This window comes from Balaenoptera musculus, chromosome 3 (genome assembly GCF_009873245.2).
Source record: "Balaenoptera musculus isolate JJ_BM4_2016_0621 chromosome 3, mBalMus1.pri.v3, whole genome shotgun sequence".
Classification (NCBI taxonomy): Eukaryota; Metazoa; Chordata; class Mammalia; order Artiodactyla; family Balaenopteridae; genus Balaenoptera; species Balaenoptera musculus.
Window position 1 is genome coordinate 7,067,774 of NC_045787.1, and position 9,248 is coordinate 7,077,021.

The following is a 9,248-nucleotide window of genomic DNA, read 5'->3' on the forward strand; positions in this document are numbered from 1 at the left end:
CACCACTTAGACTTGACAAAACTTTCAAAAAATCATAAACACAAAGAATAATACTCTGGAAAACTGAAGGTGCTATTTGTACATGGGAAATATTCACACATTCACTTTAAATATTTTTGTGTTGAGAATACGCTCTATTGAACAGATTTTGCTCTTAGGTTAGCAGGTACTATGGCACTTAGAGAAATAATATTTTCTCTACTAAAACTATTATGATCTATGGAAAAGAGTCAAAGTTGTTAACAATTTCAAATTTGCTAATCATAAGATGCAATTTTGAAAATTAAGACTAATATAACCATATTAATAAAATACACTCTCATAATTATGCACTTTTGGTGTGAACCAAAAAGTATTATATATTTGAATATGAATTGTGGTGGTGGTAGAAGCATTAACAGACTAGATGGGGCGGGGGGGGGCGGCGGGTAGGTACTGCTGTTGGAAGCTGAGAAAAGAAACTATGGCTGCCCTCTTATATGCACCATATTTTGAGTCTGAAAAGAGGAAGCCAAAGCTGGGAGGGGCTCGGTGAGGGGCTCCTCCAGCAGCCAGGCAGCATGGTGGCCTTGGAGATGCGTGTGTGCGAGACGGATGGTTGCAGCAGCGAGGCCAAGCTCCAGTGTCCCACCTGCATCAAGCTGGGCATCCAAGACTCATACTTCCGCTCGCAGGAATGTTTTCAAGGAAGTTGGGCTACTCACAAGTTACTACATATGAAAGCAAAAGGTGAAAAGGCCAAGCAAGAAGTGACTTCCTGGACTGTGGAAGGGGATATCAACACTGAACCCATGGGCACGTTATTGATATACTAGTAAACTCAGACCACATTATCCACTGATGTCAACAAGGCCAGTGCCAAGTCATAGTCAAAGACCAGATTATGCTGATCACCCTTTAGGAAAGTCTGAATCTGAGCAGGCTCTTAAAGGTACTTCTCAAGTTAAGTTACTCTCATCTGAAGATATAGAAGGGATGCGACTGCTAGAGAAGCCTATGTGGACATTGATGCTGGGGAGATTAAACCAGGTGCAACTACTGAAGAAATAGATCATGCTGTACACTTAGCATGCATTGCAAGAAATTGCTATCCTTCTCCCCTGAATTATTATAATTTCCCAAAGTCTTGTTGTACTTCAGTGAATGAAGTGATCTGCCATGGAATTCCAGACAGATGACCCTTGCAAGAAGGTGATATTGTTAATGTGGACATCACTCTTTATCACAATGGTTATCATGGGGACCTGAATGAGATGTTTTTTGTTGGCGACGTGGATGAGGGAGCACGGAAACTGGTTCAGACCACGTGTGAGTGCCTGATGCAAGCCATTGATGCAGTGAAACTTGGTGTTCGATACAGAGAATTGGGAAACGTTATCCAGAAGCATGACCAAGCAAATGAATTTTCAGTTGTTCAAAGCTATTGTGGGCATGGAATCCACAAGCTTTTTCATACAGCCCTCAATGCACCTCACTAGGCCAAAAATAAAGCAGTTGGAGTGATGAAGGCCGGCCACATATTTACAATTGAGCCAATGATTTGTGAAGGTGGAAGGCAGGATGAAACCTGGCTGGATGGCTGGACAGCAGTGATGAGAGATGATGGGAAGCTGTCTGCCCAGTTTGAGCACACACTGCTGGTCACGGACACTAGCTGTGAAATCCTAACCCCGCGACTCGATAGCTCGTGGCCTCATTTCATGTCCCAATTTTAATTTCTCCTGAGATGGTGCATCTCGGTGATAACTTCTGGCTGTACTCTGCATTTTATTGAGAGTGCAGAATGGAAGAGGAAATTTTTTAATTACTTGTTTTGTTTTGATTATAGATAAGGAAGGACTACAGCATTTGATGTGTGTCCTCAAGAACTTGTCTTGGGTCTGAAAAAGCCAAGAAGAATAAAGGAAGCATTTCTCCATTCCTCTCAATGCTCCCTTCTCCCCACAAAAAAAATCTCTGCACCCCCGTTTTCTTATTTTCCCTTTGAGCAATTTTACTTAAACCTGCTTCTAAGTTGATTTTATCATTGCCACAACCAGGCCATTAGAGCCAGCTACTTTCCAGGTGAATGTTGGAGACAAGAATCCTTGAAACTTTAGCAACATACATTGCTCCCGATTTTTTAATTATATTTGTATGGAACTATATATGTATACATTTTAAATTCCATATATGTAATTACTGAACATTATATGACCTAGAGTTTGTGTTGATTCTGCTCTGACAAGGTCAAAAGCTGTCATAAATGGACTTGTCGTTTGCAGTGATTTAATCCCCATCTGGAAATTGGCCTCCCTTCCCCTTGCTAATTATTTACTTTTATAATTGTGTGTAAGGAAGCACTCGGTCAGCGAGACTTGCCAGTGTGGATTCTGTGAGTGAATGGATGTAGAAAAATTCACTTTGGAAAAAGGTTATCAGATTTTTAAAAATCTAGTTTATGGCAAAAATAGCCATGTTCGAAGTGGAAGCTGGCTGTGCAGAGAATGAGATTTTTGTAATCCATTGCTATTTCAGACCTCTGTTTGGTCTTAATGGGAGGAAAAACGCTCCCTTCACCTCTCTGTCTTATTTCAAGGTCATCCCTGGGAGATATTCAGAGAAGGGTGGAAGGTGCACTGTGGATGTTGATGGGGAAAGACAGTTCTGAAATCTCTCCAGCAGTGAGCAGAGTCTGGAAATTCTAACATTTAGTAAACCTGGTGGTGATGAGAAACAAACTTCTTTGGAGACTGGACTGTTCCCTTGCAGAAGGGATACAGCTGTCCTTGGTGTGCTGAAAACACACTTCTCCTTTACAAAGTTTGGAACCTCATTAGAAATGACCTCAGCTGCCCAACATCTGTGTTCCTTTCAGTAGTTCAGTCCAAATGGGAGTGTATCCGGTGAAGACATATCAGATCAAAGTAATTGTCATTAGAGTGTACTTGATTACTGAGTATCTGGTAACTTTATTCTAAGATAATTTGATACCACTGACATGTTACACTTGTACGAGAACACCTTTCCAAGAGTGCCTCAGACCTTTATCACTTTAAAGGGATTATGATAATGTTTTCATTACTTTTATTATTTTAATGATTTAGTAAAGTGGTTGAATCTGGTATAGACTTTTGGGGGTATGTGTGTGAAGCTTTTTAACAAACTGTAATATTTGTGAATGGAATGCCTTGCAACATGAATGTTAATATAATGTATAAAGTGAGATTTTAAAATTTTGAATGATTATCCTGCCAAAAAAAGCTGAGAGGGGATTGTGTACACCCAGGTGGAGAGTGTAGTCATGAATTCACATACAGCCCACACGTGAAGCAAGTGGACCATGCAGAAACAAACGGCTTCATGATTTCATTAGCTCCACGATCAGAAACAATATTAATTAATTGAAGGGAGATCCAGACCCACCTCCTATTCCCACCGAGATACAGATACTGTCACATAATTGCATTTCTTCCCCACACCCAACCCATCCCTACTCCTGGAGAAGTGAGAAGATGCAGGTCACACCACACCTTGTCTTCTCTCTCTCTCGGGAGCTCACTATAACTGGGCAGAAGAGAAGAAATGGCAATGATTGATTCCTAAATGTGAGTATTATTTACCCCAATAGAAGTGATATTTAATAACTGCATTAAACTACAAACTCCAAAATAACTTTATTTCTTTTTATCTAATCTCTAGAACTAATGGGGAAGAGTGGATAGGACAATGGCAATGTGGCTTAAAAGGAGCAAGGTTGATAATGATTATTAGAATAAAACCTGTCCTATCTTTGCACCTCACTGAATTCACAAGAAAAGATAAAATACTCTGAACATCCACCCACATTCTAATGCCAGATAATTCAGAATTGTCCTTTGCCTTTCCTTATTCTCTATCTCATGAGCCTTATTGATTTTATTGGGTTGTTTGTTTTTGTTTTTGTTTTTATATTGAGCTATAGAAGCTGTTGGTATATTTTGGGAATTAAGCCTGTGTCAGTCACATCGTTCACAAATACTTTCTCTCATTCCATAGGTTGTCTTTTCGTTTTGTTTATGGTTTCCCTTGCTGTGCACAAGCTTTTAAGTTTAATTAGGTCCCATTTGCTTATTTTTGTTTTTGTTTCCATTACTCTAGGAGGTGGATTAAAAAAGGTCTTGCTGCAATTTATGTCAGAGAGTGTTCTGCCTGTGTTTTCCTCTAGGAGTTTTATAGTATTTGGTCTTACATTTAGGTCTTTAATCCATTTTGAGTTTATTTTTGTGTATAGTATTAGAGAATGTTCTAATTTCATTCTTTCATATGTAGCTGTCCAGTTTTCCCAGCACCACTTATTGAAGAGACTGTCTTTTCTCATTGTATATTCTTGCCCCCTTTATCATAGACTAATTGACTATCAGTGCGTGGGTTTATCTCTGGGCTTTCTATCCTGTTCCATTGATCTATATTTCTGTTTCTGTGCCAGTACCATACTGTTTTGATTACTGTAGCTTTGTAGTGTCTTTTACTTTCTGTGTATTTCCTGGGAGTGTTAACTTCTTTCCAGCACCACCACCATCAGCCCTCACCAGAATTAATGCAGTTTTCTCCCAACTGTTCTTCCTGTCTCCATGTTGGCTCCTCTCCAAGTTATATTCCATACAGCAACCATAATAACATTAAAGACCATAACCATAACAGGAATTAATCAATTCAATCTATTGTTCTCTTATTTCTATGAAGCGGCTTCTTCAGAAAATAAAATCCAAGGTCATTTACATGATCTAATTGGCCCTGTGAACCACCTTTATCTACTGTTTCAGCTTCATTTCCTACCACTCAATTTTTTTCTCACTATACCCCAGGTGTACCTGTATCTTCTATTTCCTGAAAATCCAACATCACCTCCTATCTCCCAGTACCTTCATACTTGCCCTCTACCTGGGTTGTTCATCTGCTATGCTTCACCTGGATAACTCCTGCTAATCCTTCCTGCTTCAACTAAGTGTCACTTCCTTCATCTTCCCACGCTTGAATTCTCCCAGACCATTTTGAGTCTGCTAGAATTAGCTATTTTCACTTTGCACAGTTCATTATGATTTTAGTTAAATACATTGTGCGACTATGGGTTTCATATCTGTTTTGCTTTTAGACCATAAGTTCTATGGCAGAATGAGAAGGAGTGAGGGGAAACCCACACCAGCCTTGTTAACTGAATATTTGAAAGGACATGGACCAGACTGCATTCTTGAGAGTGTTATCTGGGAAAGAAAATTCTCTGTTATCCAAGTGGTGATGGAAGCATTGGCCAGTCAACACCATGGGGCGTCTCCTTCTTTCCCAGTGGTTTTATAACTTCTTATAAGGCATTTTGTCAGCTCCTCCAGAGCCTAAGCTGGCATAAGCTGACAGAGTCAGGAATCTAAGCTGGAAGGGTGTGACTCTGTTGATTAACACATGAATCCATTCCAGAAAACAAGGATTGTATTCCCAGTTTCGTTATTAATTTTCTCTGTGCTCCTGAGCAAAGTACTCAGCATTTCCAAGCACAACTTCATCCCTTCAGCAAAATGCTGACTTGGCTCCTTAGGGAAATAACATATGGTAGTGCATTTCAGATTTTTAAAAAATGGTATTGAAATGCAAAGCAATTACTTTCTTATGTTGTAATATTGATCACAATCCAGCTATCATATTGATGCAACAACACATTAATTATTGATATAAATTGTTTGCTTGAATCTAATTCAATTAAATGTTGTCGTCATCACCCTCATGGTAAAGTTGCGTTTATCGCCAGGACTGTTAGACAGTTTGAATGCCCTGCCAGGTGTTGCTCTGTGAGTGGGTTGCTTCATAGCTAAAAACATGCCAGAGAATGATGGGCTTGATTCTAGTAGGATGTGAAGGGCACACTCAAATGCCTCACGAGATTTCTCCTAAATTGTGACATGTTCAGTAAAACACTTAAACTATTAAAGGGACTCCTTCCAAATACCCCAAGGGGGCGGGGACTTGGCTGAAGATAGACCTTCTGCTTCCCCAAATTTCTAAAGGCACCTAAATCTTCTTGATTTAAAAGAGTAGCACTACTTAGCAAACTATATGCTAAGTAGATTCAAATTAGCTAAACTAGACCACCTGATTTTATTTTTATTGTCTTATATATCCAAGCTTGTTAACAGAAATTACAGTGCCAGAAAATCTTTGCTATCATATAAGAAAGCAAGAAAATCTACCACAAGCAAGGTGATGAATGTTAACTAGATTCATTGTAGTGATCATTTTGCAATATATACAAATACAGAGTCATTATATTGTACACCTGAAACTAATATAATGTTAAATGTAAATTGTACTTCAGTTAAAAAAGAGAAAGTCCAATGATATATAACCAGATTCATTAAAAAATAATATATTCTTGAGATGAACTCTCTCCTGTACCAGGCAATTGATTTAGTTAAATATATAGAAAAATCAAATATATTTTTGTGGATTTTGACATTGGGACCAATTCACAAAAATTATACAGCCCCATATATTGGTTTAATAAAAAGAAAGGCTTTAAATGATCCAAGAATAAGGTGGACTATTTAGTGAATTCCTGGTCATAGGGAGTATAGGCCTAATGGTTGCTGTCAGATAAAAATCCCATATGATCCAGAGGGTTTATTAAAGGATGTCTGATAGCACCCCTACCTTCAAAGTTCCAAATGTGGGCCATAGAAATAAATTCTGCCCCTAGCTAACATTCACCACCTTGACTATTGCTATATTAGTTATCCACAAGAGAGTTCAGGTTCAGAGTCTCTAATGAGCTTGCAGTCAGATGGTGCCTGGAGCTGCAGTACTCTGAAGGCTTAAATGGGCTGACGGATCCAATTTCAAGGTGTCTCTCTTGCATGCATGGCAAACTGGTGCTGGCCATTGGCCAGGAGACCCAGCTCCTCTCAATGCGGGCTACTTCACAGGAGTATTTGGATGTCCTCATGACGTGGTACTCACCCCAAAGGTGAAAAATCCAAAAGGTCAAGGAAGAAGCTACAATGCCTTTATAACTTAGTCTCAAAAGGCACATATTGGCACTTGGATAAATGTGGGAGGGAACAGCAGATTGGCATAGATATTAAGAAGCAAGGCTCATTGGAAGCCATCTTGGAGATTAGCTACTCTAGTCCAGCTTCTGTGTTCAATGTTTCCTGTCTATCTCACATGTAAAGCACACGTATGCTTCGTTGGGAGACAACTCTTCATAGGTCTTTCACATTTGTGCACACCTTATGAGCAGAGGCACTGACTGCCTTTTGTTTCAGACTCTCTTTTTGGAGGTGTTTGTATAATGAGCACCATGAAAGATACAGTTTTTTCCTCTAGAGGGAAAGACAGGTTTGTTTATAACCTTAAAATGTAGTATCTTCCTCTGAAACAAAATAGAGGAATGCTTATTTTATGGTAAGATAAATATAATGTCTTCCTCTGGACGAAGGACAGGGAAGCTTTCTATTATTTAAAAATATGCGTTTCCTAAACTCAATGTTTCTCTCCTGTAATGCAACCAACTCTGTGTGCAGACACCTACCTGGGCCTAACTGCATTGTCTCCATGCTACCTGGGGGTAGGGAGCTGACACCATTATACTTATGATCATGCTTCTTGCTGTGCATTGAGTAATAAAGTGCTTTTTCTCTGACCAGGGTACCAGCATCCTTGAAACTGTGGCAAGGCAACATGTTACCATGTAAGTATGGTACACCATCCCCCAGTCTTATCCCATTGTAGCATCAGCTTGAAGACCAGGGTCCTGGCATCCAAATCAGATCCAGGTACACAGGTGTATCCTCAGATACAGCTCTGCGAGGGCAGCTCCTTGAATTTAGTTCCTCTCAGTCTGAAGACCTATGAACTAGAGGCAAGTTATCTCTCCATATACTCAGCATGCATTGGGGAGACAGGTGTAGAGTAACTGCTGTAGACCATCCTCTTCAAATAGGGGGAATAGGAGGCACACATGAATAATTTCCTCATTGTAAAAATCTCCATAGGAAAATCCTGCGGGGCACATAATGCCACTTCCTTGACGAGGGCTCAGTATGACTGCCTGAAACCTTGGTAAAGTCTCTGGGCTTTTGGTTCTGACCTCTTAGGCATCCTTCCTTTTGGATTAGAGATAGCTAGTGTTTGCCCCTGAACTACCTGAGTAGCTTTCTTAGCTTGCTTTTTGTTCATAGTAATTGAGGAATCCACAGCCTCTTTGTATTTTGTACTGACTCTGTCCATTTTAGTCCAAGCTGGTGATGTCTCATCTAGTACAATTATGTTAAAAATTTGTGGGCCTTTTATGGATTTTCAGGGATTCATTTTACTGGAAAATAGACACACAAATCTTACGAAGATATGCTCTTCTTTCCCTTTTGCTTCCTATAAGCCTGCTGTAGGACAATGTCTTATGATTCTTAGAATTTGTATTTGTTTTTAAATTGATGATACATGGGATGTATGCCCTTAACATCCTTAGAGGGGCTTTGGTCTGTTTGAGGCTTCATCTTACATATATCTGGGATCATTACAAAAGGCTCAACATTTACATCCTGGACTTCACCAGTGAACCATGTTTTACTGACAGTGTCCTGGGTTTGATCTTTGCCTGGAAGCCTTTTTTAAATTTTAAGATCTTTTACTATCTGGAAGACTAGCGATGAGAAATAGTTTTATATTTGAACCCAACAGCCCTGGTTCCTTTACCTTTAGCAGGTTTTTTTTTATTCCTTTACCTTTCTCTCCTCTCTTACATGTTGCTATTTGTTGCTACAGGAAGCCAGGCAGCACTTCAATACCTTGCCTAGAAATCTCCTTAGATAGATCATTAAGTTAATTATGTACTCTGGTGGGGGGGTGTGGTTTCCCATCTTACACAGGAAATAGTATTACTAAATTTCCTGCCATTTTAAAAATGTGATCTCTTTCCTCCATTTTCCTCAAATTATGTTAAACACTCACTGAGAGCCTTCGAGAAGGCCATCATTCATGTTTAACAGTCTCTTCAAAGCTTTTTAGGATTTTATTAACATTCTTCTGAAGTAATTGCAGCTTCTTCCCACTGCTGGGTTGCACCACCAATCCCACATGTTTTAGAATTTTTTTTTTATCACACCACTTCACTTGTTTGTACCAAAATCTGTACTAGTTACCTATTTTTGTGTAGCAAACCACCCAAAATTTGTATCTTAAAAAATAATCATTCATTATCTCCCAAGGTTTCTGACAGTCAAGAATTCAAGAACAGTTTG

The 9,248-nt window shown here is 39.3% G+C and overlaps 1 pseudogene; it reads left to right on the forward strand.

Annotated features, from left to right (window-relative positions):
* Positions 1–560: 560 nt before the first annotated feature.
* On the forward strand, positions 561–1,715 carry LOC118893160 (annotated as a pseudogene).
* Positions 1,716–9,248: the final 7,533 nt, after the last annotated feature.